We start from the raw sequence: 11,902 nt of genomic DNA, 5'->3' as shown, positions 1-11,902 counted from the left end.
CGGCAATTAGAGCCGCCCGCCCGCTAATCAGGGTGCAGTTCGGTGCAGAACAGCCCATCAGCTCCAGGGGCTAAGTACATGTGGGTAAATGGTTAACCAGTTAGCAGGCAGGGCAGCCGGCCGGTAATTAGAGCCGACCTCCCGGCCATTACGGGTGCAGTTAGGTGCCGACCAGCCCAGCAGCTCCAGGGGCTAAGTACATGTGGGTAAATGATTAACCAGTTAGCAGGCAGGGCAGCCGGCCGGTAATTAGAGCCGACCTCCCGGCCATAGGGCTGCAGTTAGGTGCCGACCAGCCCAGCAGCTCCAGGGGCTAAGTACATGTGGGTAAATGATGAACCAGTTAGCAGGCAGGGCAGCCGGCCGCTAATTACAGCCGCCCGCCCGCTAGTAAGGGTGCAGTTAGGTGCAGGACAGCCCATCAGTTTCCAGGGGCTAAGTACATGTGGGTAAATGGTTAACCAGTTAGCAAGGCAGGGCAGCCGGCCGGCCGGTAATTAGAGCCGGCCGCCTGTCCGCCCGCTAGTAAGGGTGCAGTTAGGTGCAGAACAGCCCATCAGTTTCCAGGGGCTAAGTACATGTGGGTAAATGGTTAACCAGTTAGCAGGCAGGGCAGCCGGCCGGTAATTACAGCCGCCCGCCCGCTAATAAGGGTGCAGTTAGGTGCAGAACAGCCCATCAGTTTCCAGGGGCTAAGTACATGTGGGTAAATGGTTAACCAGTTAGCAAGGCAGGGCAGCCGGCCGGCCGGTAATTAGAGCCGGCCGCCTGTCCGCCCGCCAGTAAGGGTGCAGTGAGTTGCAGAACAGCCCATCAGTTTCCAGGGGCTAAGTACATGTGGGTAAATGGTTAACCAGTTAGCAGGCAGCGCAGCCGGCCGGGAATTACAGCCGGCCGCCTGTCCGCCCGCTAATAAGGGTGCAGTTAGGTGCAGGACAGCCCATCAGTTTCCAGGGGCTAAGTACATGTGGGTCAATGGTGAACCAGTTAGCAGGCAGAGCAGCCGGCCGGCAATTAGAGCCGCCCGCCCGCTAATCAGGGTGCAGTTAGGTGCAGAACAGCCCATCAGCTCCAGGGTCTAAGTACATGTGGGTAAATGGTTAACCAGCTAGCAAGGCAGGGCAGCCGGCCGGCCGGTAATTAGAGCCGGCCGCCTGTCCGCCCGCTAATAAGGGTGCAGTTAGGTGCAGAACAGCCCCTCAGTTTCCTGGGCCTAAGTACATGTGGGTCAATGGTTAACCAGTTAGCAGGCAGAGCAGCCGGCCGGCAATTAGAGCCGCCCGCCCACTAATCAGTGTGCAGTTAGGTGCAGAACAGCCCATCAGCTCCAGGGGCTAAGTACATGTGGGTAAATGGTTAACCAGTTAGCAGGCAGGGCAGCCGGCCGGGAAATAGAGCCGGCCGCCTGTCCGCCCGCTACTAAGGGTGCTGTTAGGTGCAGAACAGCCCATCATTTTCCAGGGGCTAAGTACATGTGGGTAAATGGTGAACCAGTTAGCAGGCAGGGCAGCCGGCCGGTAATTACAGCCGCCCGCCCGCTAATAAGGGTGCAGTTAGGTGCAGAACAGCCCATCAGCTTCCAGGGGCTAAGTACATGTGGGTAAATGGTGAACCAGTTAGCAGGCAGGGCAGCCGGCCGGCCGGTAATTAGAGCCGGCCGCCTGTCCGCCCGCTAATAAGGGTGCAGTTAGGTGCAGAACAGCCCCTCTGTTTCCAGGGGCTAAGTACATGTGGGTCAATGGTTAACCAGTTAGCAGGCAGAGCAGCCGGCCGGCAATTACAGCCGCCCGCCCGCTAATCAGGGTGCAGTTAGGTGCAGAACAGCCCATCAGTATCCAGGGGCTAAGTACATGTGGGTAAAGGGTTTACCAGTTAGCAGGCAGGGCAGCCGGCCGGCCGGCAATTAGTGCCGACCTCCCGGCAACAAGGGTGCAGTTAGGTCGCCGACCAGCCCAGCAGCTCCAGGGGCTAAGTATATGTGAGTAAATGGTTGACCAGTTAAGCAGGCATGGCAGCCGGCCGGTAAGCGGAGCGTCCCGCCCCGTAATACGGGTGCAGTTAGCTGCAGAACACACCGGCAGGTCCAGGGACGAAGTAGTGGACGGGGAAACGGTTAACCAGTTAACAGGCAGGGCAGCCGTACGGGCAGTAGAGCCGCCCGCCCCGTAATACGGGTGCAGTTCGCGGCAGACCAGCCCCGCAGCTCAAAAGTCTAAGTGGAGAACGGGGAACCGGTTGACCGGTGAGCCGAAGCATGCCAGCAGGCAGGGAAGGTGCAAAAAGGGCCGATAAGACCGAACCGGCACGAGTAACAGGCTGCCGGGGGCGGGTTCCCAGCAAACCAGGTGAGGGGGCGTGGCCGGAGGCCGCGCAGCAGAGCCGCCCGCCCGTGAGTACGGTTAGAGGCAGCAGCGGGCTTCCCCAGCAGGGCAGAAGCCGAAGTGCAGGGAGCGAAATGGTTAACCAGCGAGCAGGCAGCATTCCGGCAGGGCTGGAGGGCGAAAAACGGCGTAAAATAACGGACCGGCAGGAGGAAATGGCTGCCGGGGGGCGGACCCAGAGCCCTCACGTGAGGGGGCGGTTCGGGAGGCAGAGCCGCGCATGCGCGGTTGGAAAACGCGTCAAGTCGGAGCAGGGTGAAATCATTAACCAGTCGGCCGCTTCGACGTCGGCTGGCCGGGCCGAGGAGGGTCGGACCGGGGAAAGGTTCCCGGTTTCGTGTCCGTCGGGTGGTCCCGAGTGCGGCAGGAAAAAATCCGGAGTCCTGGGAGCCTTTTTTAAAAAAGAACCGGTCCGGGATGGGGTCGGATTTGGAAGCGTTTGCGGGGCCTAGGTGCCTCTTCGTCGGCATGACTACCGGACGGTCACCCGCCGATCGGCATTTGCGATTTGTTGGCTGGGGAGGTTGGCGGGGTACCTGCAGAATAGTAGGAGGTGGCAAATCGAGAATCGGTCGACATCGCCAAGTGCCTTCTCGAGCCTCCAGGTCTGCAGGGACCGACCCAGGCTGCCCCCAAACCGACCGCGAGGCCGTGCCGGGCGGCCATTTTTGGCCATTTTCGGCATTTTTCGCGTCTTTCGGTAGGTCACGGAAAGCGGCGGCCTGAAGCCCGGGCGTGCCCGGGGAAGGCTCCCCTTCGCCCGCGGGACCGGATTTGCCCCGGAAACGTCCCGAAGCCGGCCGGGAAGGCGGTTTCGAGGGCGAAGCACCTCCGATTGCCTTCGCAAGGCCGGGGAAAGTGGCCCCTGGGCCCGGGAGAGCAAAATCCGTGCGAGGACGGAAGCCCATGAGGTCAGATCCGAGGCTCTTACCCGGCGCCCGGTGGGGGTATTCCCGCAGAGAGCAGCGAATCTGCCCGGCGACGGGTCAAGTTGCAATTTCTGGCATGCCACTCCTGGAGCTGGTTCATGAGTTCCCCTCGGAAGTCCCGATGAGGAAAGGGCAAAATGGCGTTTTGCGGGCTTTGGGGCCTCTTCGTCGGTAGGACTACCGCCCGACCTTACGGTTGGAATTGTCGGCAGGGGAGGTTGGCGGGGTACCTGCAGAATAGTAGGAGGTGGCAAATCGAGAATCGGTCGACATCGCCAAACGCCTTCTCGAGCCTCCAGGTCTGCAGGGACCGACCCAGGCTGCCGCCAAACCGACCGACAGGCCCTGCCGGCGGCCATTTTTGGCCATTTTCGGCATTTTTCGCCTCTTTCGGCCGGGATGGAAAAGCGGCGGACTGAAGCCCGGGCCTGCCCGGGGAAGCCTCCTAATCGCCCGGGGGACCGGATTTGCCCCGGTGAGAGCCCCGGAAACGTCCCGAAGCCGGCCGGGAAGGCGGCCAAGGGCGAAGCACCTCCGATTGCATTGGCAGGCCGTGCAAAGTGGCCTCCGGGCCCGCGAGACAATGCAGGGTGCCCTCGGTGTGCCCCTGAGAAATGGTTAACCAAACGAAGGACAGTGCGCCTCGGATTGCATTGGCTGGCCGTGCAAAGGGGCCCCCGGGCCCGCGAGACGTTACAGATTGCCCTCGGTGTGCCCCTGAGAAATGGTTAACCAATTGGACTAAGTCTCTGGCGGAGAGGCAAAGTGTTTTCACGAGAAATGGTTAACCAATTGGACTTAGTCTCTGGCAGAGAGGCAAAGTGTTTTCCTGAGAAATGGTTAACCAATTGGACTTCGTCTCTGAACGGCAGGCAAACTGTGCCCCTGAGAAATGGTTAACCAATTGGACTTAGTCTCTGGCAGAGAGGCAAAGTGTTTTCTCGAGAAATAATTAACCAATGAGGCCAATGGACCTCGGGTTGCATTGGCAGGCCGGGCAATGTGGCTCTTGGGCCCGCGAGAGCAAAATCCGTGCACAGACGGAAGTCCATGAGGTCAGATCCGAGGCCTTTACCCGGCACCCGGTGGGGGTATTCCCGCAGAGAGTAGCGAATCTGCCCGGCGACGGGTCAAGTTGCAATTTCTGGCATGCCACTCCTGGAGCTGGTTCATGAGTTCCCCTCGGAAGTCCCGATGAGGAAAGGGCAAAATGGCGTTTTGCGGGCTTTTAGGGCCTCCTGGACGGTAGGACTACCGCCCGACCTTACGGTTGGAATTGTTGGCAGGGGAGGTTGGCGGGGTACCTGCAGAATAGTAGGAGGTGGCAAATCGAGAATCGGTCGACATCGCCAAAAACCTTCTCGAGCCTCCAGGTCTGCAGGGACCGACCCAGGCTGCCGCCAAACCGACCGACAGGCCCTGCCGGCGGCCATTTTTGGCCATTTTCGGCATTTTTCGCCTCTTTCGGCCGGGATGGAAAAGCTGCGGCCTGAAGCCCGGGCCTGCCCGGGGAGGCCTCATAATCGCCCGGGGGACCGGATTTGCCCCGGTGAGAGCCCCCGAAACGTCCCGAAGCCGGCCGGGAAGGCGGCCAAGGGCGAAGGACCTCGGATTGCATTGGCAGGCCGTGCAAAGTGGCCTCCGGGCCCGCGAGACAATGCAGGGTGCCCTCGGTGTGCCCCTGAGAAATGGTTAACCAAACGAAGGACAGTGCGCCTCGGATTGCATTGGCAGGCCGTGCAAAGGGGCCCCCGGGCCCGCGAGACGTTACAGGTTGCCCTCGGTGTGCCCCTGAGAAATGGTTAACCAATTGGACTTAGTCTCTGGCAGAGAGACAAAGTGTTTTCAAGAGAAATGGTTAACCAATTGGACTTAGTCTCTGGCAGAGAGGCAAAGTGTTTTCAAGAGAAATGGTTAACCAATTGGACTTAGTCTCTGGCAGAGAGGCAAAGTGTTTTCACGAGAAATGGTTAACCAATTGGACTTAGTCTCTGGCGGAGAGGCAAAGTGTTTTCAAGAGAAATGATTAACCAATTGGACTTAGTCTCTGGCGGAGAGGCAAAGTGTTTTCAAGAGAAATGGTTAACCAATTGGACTTAGTCTCTGGCAGAGAGGCAAAGTGTTTTCAAGAGAAATGGTTAACCAATTGGACTTAGTCTCTGGCAGAGAGGCAAAGTGTTTTCCAGAGAAATGGTTAACCAATTGGACTTTGTCTCTGGCGGAGAGACAAAGTGTTTTCAAGAGAAATGGATAACCAATTGGACTTAGTCTCTGGCAGAGAGGCAAAGTGTTTTCACGAGAAATGGTTAACCAATTGGACTTCGTCTCTGGCAGAGAGGCAAAGTGTTTTCAAGAGAAATGGTTAACCAATTGGACTTAGTCTCTGGCGGAGAGACAAAGTGTTTTCAAGAGAAATGGTTAACCAATTGGACTTGGTCTCTGGCAGAGAGGCAAAGTGTTTTCAAGAGAAATGGTTAACCAATTGGACTTGGTCTCTGAACGGCAGGCAAATTGTGGCCTTGAGAAATGATTAACCAATTGGACTTAGTCTCTGGCGGAGAGGCAAAGTGTTTTCACGAGAAATGGTTAACCAATTGGACTTCGTCTCTGGCAGAGAGGCAAAGTGTTTTCAAGAGAAATGGTTAACCAATTGGACTTAGTCTCTGGCAGAGAGGCAAAGTGTTTTCACGAGAAATGGATAACCAATTGGACTTAGTCTCTGGCAGAGAGGCAAAGTGTTTTCCTGAGAAATGGTTAACCAATTGGACTTAGTCTCTGGCAGAGAGGCAAAGCGTTTTCCTGAGAAATGGTTAACCAATTGAACTTAGTCTCTGGCAGAGAGGCAAAGTGTTTTCAAGAGAAATGGTTAACCAATTGGACTTAGTCTCTGGCGGAGAGACAAAGTGTTTTCCAGAGAAATGGATAACCAATTGGACTTAGTCTCTGGCAGAGAGGCAAAGTGTTTTCACGAGAAATGGTTAACCAATTGGACTTAGTCTCTGGCAGAGAGGCAAAGTGTTTTCAAGAGAAATGGTTAACCAATTGGACTTAGTCTCTGGCAGAGAGGCAAAGTGTTTTCAAGAGAAATGGTTAACCAATTGGACTTAGTCTCTGAACGGCAGGCAAATTGTGGCCTTGAGAAATGATTAACCAATTGGACTTAGTCTCTGGCGGAGAGGCAAAGTGTTTTCTCGAGAAATAATTAACCAATGAGGCCAATGGACCTCGGGTTGCATTGGCAGGCCGGGCAATGAGGCTCTTGGGCCCGCGAGAGCAAAATCCGTGCACAGACGGAAGTCCATGAGGTCAGATCCGAGGCCTTTACCCGGCACCCGGTGGGGGTATTCCCGCAGAGAGTAGCGGGTGTGCCCGGCGACGGGTCAAGTTGCAATTTCTGGCATACCACTCCTGGAGCTGGTTAATGAGTTCCCCTCGGAAGTCCCGATGAGGAAAGGGCAAAATGGCGTTTTGCGGGCTTTGGGGCCTCTTCGTCGGTAGGACTACCGCCCGACCTTACGGTTGGAATTGTCGGCAGGGGAGGTTGGCGGGGTACCTGCAGAATAGTAGGAGGTGGCAAATCGAGAATCGGTCGACATCGCCAAAAACCTTCTCGAGCCTCCAGGTCTGCAGGGACCGACCCAGGCTGCCGCCAAACCGACCGAGAGGCCCTGCCGGCGGCCATTTTTGGCCATTTTCGGCATTTTTCGCCTCTTTCGGCCGGGATGGAAAAGCGGCGGCCTGAAGCCCGGGCCTGCCCGGGGAGGCCTCCTAATCGCCCGGGGGACCGGATTTGCCCCGGTGAGAGCCCCCGAAACGTCCCGAAGCCGGCCGGGAAGGCGGCCAAGGGCGAAGCACCTCGCATTGCGTTGGCAGGCCGTGCAAAGTGGCCTCCGGGCCCGCGAGACAATGCAGGGTGCCCTCGGTGTGCCCCTGAGAAATGGTTAACCAAACGAAGGACAGTGCGGCTCGGATTGCATTGGCAGGCCGTGCAAAGGGGCCCCCGGGCCCGCGAGACGTTACAGATTGCCCTCGGTGAGCCCCTGAGAAATGGTTAACCAATTGGACTTAGTCTCTGGCAGAGAGACAAAGTGTTTTCACGAGAAATGGTTAACCAATTGGACTTAGTCTCTGGCAGAGAGGCAAAGTGTTTTCAAGAGAAATGGTTAACCAATTGGACTTCGTCTCTGGCGGAGAGACAAAGTGTTTTCCAGAGAAACGGATAACCAATTGGACTTTTTCTCTGAACGGCAGGCAAATTGTGGCCTTGAGAAATGATTAACCAATTGGACTTAGTCTCTGGCGGAGAGACCAAGTATTTTCACGAGAAATGGTTAACCAATTGGACTTAGTCTCTGGCAGAGAGACAAAGTGTTTTCACGAGAAATGGTTAACCAATTGGACTTAGTCTCTGGCAGAGAGGCAAAGTGTTTTCAAGAGAAATGGTTAACCAATTGGACTTAGTCTCTGGCGGAGAGACAAAGTGTTTTCCAGAGAAATGGATAACCAATTGGACTTAGTCTCTGGCAGAGAGGCAAAGTGTTTTCACGAGAAATGGTTAACCAATTGGACTTAGTCTCTGGCAGAGAGGCAAAGTGTTTTCAAGAGAAATGGTTAACCAATTGGACTTAGTCTCTGGCAGAGAGGCAAAGTGTTTTCAAGAGAAATGGTTAACCAATTGGACTTAGTCTCTGAACGGCAGGCAAATTGTGGCCTTGAGAAATGATTAACCAATTGGACTTAGTCTCTGGCGGAGAGGCAAAGTGTTTTCTCGAGAAATAATTAACCAATGAGGCCAATGGACCTCGGGTTGCATTGGCAGGCCGGGCAATGAGGCTCTTGGGCCCGCGAGAGCAAAATCCGTGCACAGACGGAAGTCCATGAGGTCAGATCCGAGGCCTTTACCCGGCACCCGGTGGGGGTATTCCCGCAGAGAGTAGCGGGTGTGCCCGGCGACGGGTCAAGTTGCAATTTCTGGCATACCACTCCTGGAGCTGGTTAATGAGTTCCCCTCGGAAGTCCCGATGAGGAAAGGGCAAAATGGCGTTTTGCGGGCTTTGGGGCCTCTTCGTCGGTAGGACTACCGCCCGACCTTACGGTTGGAATTGTCGGCAGGGGAGGTTGGCGGGGTACCTGCAGAATAGTAGGAGGTGGCAAATCGAGAATCGGTCGACATCGCCAAAAACCTTCTCGAGCCTCCAGGTCTGCAGGGACCGACCCAGGCTGCCGCCAAACCGACCGAGAGGCCCTGCCGGCGGCCATTTTTGGCCATTTTCGGCATTTTTCGCCTCTTTCGGCCGGGATGGAAAAGCGGCGGCCTGAAGCCCGGGCCTGCCCGGGGAGGCCTCCTAATCGCCCGGGGGACCGGATTTGCCCCGGTGAGAGCCCCCGAAACGTCCCGAAGCCGGCCGGGAAGGCGGCCAAGGGCGAAGCACCTCGCATTGCGTTGGCAGGCCGTGCAAAGTGGCCTCCGGGCCCGCGAGACAATGCAGGGTGCCCTCGGTGTGCCCCTGAGAAATGGTTAACCAAACGAAGGACAGTGCGGCTCGGATTGCATTGGCAGGCCGTGCAAAGGGGCCCCCGGGCCCGCGAGACGTTACAGATTGCCCTCGGTGAGCCCCTGAGAAATGGTTAACCAATTGGACTTAGTCTCTGGCAGAGAGACAAAGTGTTTTCACGAGAAATGGTTAACCAATTGGACTTAGTCTCTGGCAGAGAGGCAAAGTGTTTTCAAGAGAAATGGTTAACCAATTGGACTTCGTCTCTGGCGGAGAGACAAAGTGTTTTCCAGAGAAACGGATAACCAATTGGACTTTTTCTCTGAACGGCAGGCAAATTGTGGCCTTGAGAAATGATTAACCAATTGGACTTAGTCTCTGGCGGAGAGACCAAGTATTTTCACGAGAAATGGTTAACCAATTGGACTTAGTCTCTGGCAGAGAGGCAAAGTGTTTTCACGAGAAATGGTTAACCAATTGGACTTAGTCTCTGGCAGAGAGGCAAAGTGTTTTCACGAGAAATGGTTAACCAATTGGACTTAGTCTCTGGCGGAGAGACAAAGTGTTTTCAAGAGAAATGGATAACCAATTGGACTTAGTCTCTGGCAGAGAGGCAAAGTGTTTTCACGAGAAATGGTTAACCAATTGGACTTAGTCTCTGGCAGAGAGGCAAAGTGTTTTCACGAGAAATGGTTAACCAATTGGACTTAGTCTCTGGCGGAGAGACAAAGTGTTTTCAAGAGAAATGGTTAACCAATTGGACTTAGTCTCTGGCAGAGAGGCAAAGTGTTTTCAAGAGAAATGGTTAACCAATTGGACTTGGTCTCTGAACGGCAGGCAAATTGTGGCCTTGAGAAATGATTAACCAATTGGACTTAGTCTCTGGAGGAGAGACAAAGTGTTTTCACGAGAAATGGTTAACCAATTGGACTTAGTCTCTGGCAGAGAGGCAAAGTGTTTTCAAGAGAAATGGTTAACCAATTGGACTTGGTCTCTGAACGGCAGGCAAATTGTGGCCTTGAGAAATGATTAACCAATTGGACTTAGTCTCTGGCGGAGAGACAAAGTGTTTTCACGAGAAATGGTTAACCAATTGGACTTAGTCTCTGGCAGAGAGACAAAGTGTATTCACGAGAAATGGTTAACCAATTGGACTTAGTCTCTGGCAGAGAGGCAAAGTGTTTTCACGAGAAATGGATAACCAATTGGACTTAGTCTCTGGCAGAGAGGCAAAGTGTTTTCAAGAGAAATGGTTAACCAATTGGACTTAGTCTCTGGCAGAGAGGCAAAGCGTTTTCCTGAGAAATGGTTAACCAATTGGACTTAGTCTGTGAACAGCAGGCAAATTGCGGCCATGAGAAATGGTTAACCAATTGGACTTAGTCTCTGGCAGAGAGGCAAAGTGTTTTCCTGAGAAATGGTTAACCAATTGGACTTAGTCTCTGGCGGAGAGGCAAAGTGTTTCCCGTTGTAATGGTTGGCCAATGCACTTCGGATTGCGTTGGTAGGCCGTGGAAAGTGGCTCTTGGGCCCGCGAGAGCAAAATCCGTGCGCAGACGGAAGTCCATGAGGTCAGATCCGAGGCCTTTACCCGGCACCCGGTGGGGGTATTCCCGCAGAGAGTAGCGGGTGTGCCCGGCGACGGGTCAAGTTGCAATTTCTGGCATACCACTCCTGGAGCTCGTTAATGAGTTCCCCTCGGAAGTCCCGATGAGAAAATGGCAAAATGGCGTTTTGCGGGCTTTGGGGCCTCCTGGACGGTAGGCCTACCGCCCGACCTTACGGTTGCAATTGTTGGCAGGGGAGGTTGGCGGGGTACCCGGAGATTTTCGGGGACACGATTTTCAGAACATTTTCAGACAACGGTCACACTTTAAAAATGCCCAGAAAAGTGCGACTTTGAGGGTGGTAAGCGTTTTCAAATAGAATACCTTTCAAAGAGCTCTCGGAAGTCCTATATGAGGATTTAAGATGAATTTGTGCGGGCTTTCCGAACTCCGTTGTCGGTCTGAAATATCGGCCAGGGTCCAGACCGGTGGTAACCCTGGTTTAATAAACATGGCGTGTGGCGAAAAGAACAGACAAAATGACAAAGTGTCAAATATATATATACATGTGTATTTATGAACAAAAAAAATCACAAAGTGTCACCTGGCGGTGTACTTGATGATGAAAAATAAAAATACAAAGTCTGTTCACAGGCACCTTTGGGGCGGGGGTGCCTGAGTCCCCTTGGGTTGCACACTATAGAGTGTTTGACATGGACAGAGTCAACACTGTGTGCGTGCCCAGAACCCTTTTGAACGCAGGCGACGCACGCCGGTCGGCATTTCCTCTCCGTGCGAGCGCCAACAGGTTGCTTCCGTTGTTTTACAAATAAGAAAATTGTATTTATGAGCAGCAAAACAAAAAATCACAAAGTTTCACCTGGCGGTGTACTTGATGATGAGAAATAAAAATACAAAGCCTGTTCGCAGGCACCTAGGGGGCGGGCGGGGTGCCTGAGTCCCCTTGGGTTGCACACTGTAGTGTTTGACATGGGCAGAGTCAGCACTGTGTGCGTGCCCAGAACCGATGTGAACGCAGGCGACGCACGCCAGTCGGCATTTCCTAGCCGTGCGAGCGCCAACATGTTGCTTCCGATGTTTTACAAATAAGAAAACTGTATTTATGAGCAAAAAAAATCACAAAGTGTCACCTGGCGGTGTACTTGATGATGAAAAATAAAAATACAAAGCCTGTTCACAGGCACCTAGGGGGCGGGCGGGGTGCCTCAGTCCCCTTGGGTTGCACACTGTAGTGTTTGACATGGGCAGAGTCAGCACTGTGTGCGTGCCCAGAACCGTTTTGAACGCAGGCGACGCACGCCAGTCGGCATTTCCTAGTCGTGCGAGCGCCAACATGTTGCTTCCGTTGTTTTACAAATAAGAGAATTGTATTTATGAGCAAAAAAAATCACAAAGTGTCACCTGGCGGTGTACTTGATGATGAAAAATAAAAATACAAAGCCTGTTCACAGGCACCTAGGGGGCGGGCGGGGTGCCTGAGTCCCCTTGGGTTGCACACTGCAGTGTTTGACATGGGCAGAGTCAACACC

The sequence above is a fragment of the Cetorhinus maximus genome, unplaced genomic scaffold (assembly GCF_964194155.1).
Source record: "Cetorhinus maximus unplaced genomic scaffold, sCetMax3.hap1.1 HAP1_SCAFFOLD_713, whole genome shotgun sequence".
NCBI lineage: Eukaryota > Metazoa > Chordata > Chondrichthyes > Lamniformes > Cetorhinidae > Cetorhinus > Cetorhinus maximus.
Note: the sequence above shows the minus strand (reverse complement) of the source record.